This window comes from Larus michahellis, chromosome 1, assembly GCF_964199755.1.
Source record: "Larus michahellis chromosome 1, bLarMic1.1, whole genome shotgun sequence".
NCBI classification, from domain to species: Eukaryota; Metazoa; Chordata; class Aves; order Charadriiformes; family Laridae; genus Larus; species Larus michahellis.
Genome location: NC_133896.1, coordinates 51,283,996 through 51,286,071, shown reverse-complemented (window position 1 = coordinate 51,286,071; position 2,076 = coordinate 51,283,996).

Here is a 2,076-nt window from a genome sequence, read left to right as displayed (position 1 = left end):
CCCACAAATATATCACTGTTTGGACTGCTAAAATGAACAAAAATGGATGTGTTTACAATGACTTTTGAGATCTTCAGCAAGGATGATTCCACTGTTATCTTCCTTGTACTACAGCTGTGCCAGCTCAAAGTATGAAAACATGAAATGTGAGAACACAGGTACTGCCTGCACTTTGTTGTCTACAGAGACACATCCAGATTCACAGCTAATTTCACAGAAAACACTTCAGAATTTTTTATTCTTGTCCCTCTGGCCTCATATCTTATCTTTGCCAGTGCCTGGCACAGGATGCTTAAGGAATAACGTGAGATTCTTTCCATAGTTTGTTCTTCAAGAATTTGTTAGTCGCCATCCCCCAGATGCACTGCAAGAGCTAATGCGAAAACGGCTGCGCTGAGCCAGACCAGAAGGTGCAGCTCTTGACACGCAGCAGTAACGATCACACAGACACAAGTACACCGGTGGGCAAGCATAGAGCATGTCACCTGTCAGTTTTAAACATCCAGCAATATCAGATCTGTTACCTTTATATCCAAATAATCCACAACCATTTTTCATCTTAAATTTTAGTATCCAGGGTATCTTCTACAGTTTGGCGGTGGAGCCTGTGAAGCGTTTTCTTCCTTTTCCTATGTCCTGTTCCTTGTGCAGAAAGGGGCAGTGAGCAACTTCCAAATTCATCATTGTTGTGGTGTTTATGAACAGCATAGCGTGGGTATCAGGCACTGGGGGGCTGATACCAGGAAGTACGGTTGTACTATCATTTTGCATTTTTATGAGAATAAATCAATTAGTCAAAAATTAGTTTTCAAACCCTACGTACCTTGAAACTGCAAGTAAACTTCCTATCACAGAAAGTCTGATGCATGCATAAAAGTTGTGAATTAAAAAAAAAAAAAGACGCACGCATTAAGTTTAGTATTAGGAAGATGCAGGATCTCCAACTCACCAGGAGCTTACGTGACAAGATTATTCCCCCCCACCCAAAACATCTGCTTGAACATTATTTTTAGATGTGAACATGATCTCTCTGTCATGACTGTAACAGTTTCCAAGTTGGAAGGGGGAAACTGTACATCTGTTCTTTACTCCAAAGGCATGAGGTAATGCAAACATTTCCGTGAAAGTGATCTGATTGTCTACATCAAGCCAGAGGCAGAAGTGAGATTACTGAAGAATTTTAGGTAGATCTCTACCAATTCTTTGGAGCAGGTGCTTGCCTGCTGAGGTAGAACAATTACAATATAGATTATTGTCTTTAATAAGTAGGTCACCACAGCATTTTTTTTTTTTCCTCAAAAAGGTTAAAACAAGCTTTATTTAAACATTAAAATCAGATTTGTGTACAAGGCAAAACACACGCCTATAGCAGTAGGCATATTGAGTCTCCCCACAGCATATGTAGCCACTTGCGCTACAGTAATCCTGCAATATGGAAAAAAGCCCTAAAAATCTTTTTTAAAAGGCCAAAATGTCTCCTTTTAATCACTCTTGCTATAATCACCTCCATTTGGGAATTACAAAAAACACTATACAGTTCTGAGTCAAGAAAACAAAGTACCTACAAGCCAAATACCCAAGATACTTGTCTAATTCCCTGCTGTCATCTGAGTACACCAACAAGAGCACTTGGGGAACAAATCAAGAGATGCAAGTGTGCAAGGTTACTTCATTAACACTGCAAAGCATGTACAAGAACTGCAAGATATTTTTGCTATCTTGAACTACGATCGTCTTCACAAACTGTGTGGTCAGTGTCAAGCTTATACATCCTAGGAACTTATAAAAAAGAGTTCTCTACACTGTGTGTTAAGTTACTGAAAAAAAGAAAAGTTTAACTTACTTTGCTTCCTTTTACCATGAAGTTATGTGTCATATAGAAATATTTTTCAAAGCTTATTAAAGCAGTAGAACTGCAGACATTTAAAGTCCTGTCCCTAATATTAAAGACTACTTGAACACACTCACTTTGCTACAAGATTGTCATCATTAACTGACATGAAAAAAGGTCTCTTTTTTTAAAAAAAGTTAGATAGTGAAAAGGTATAGATAGGGGATTTTTTTTTTTTTAGTTTT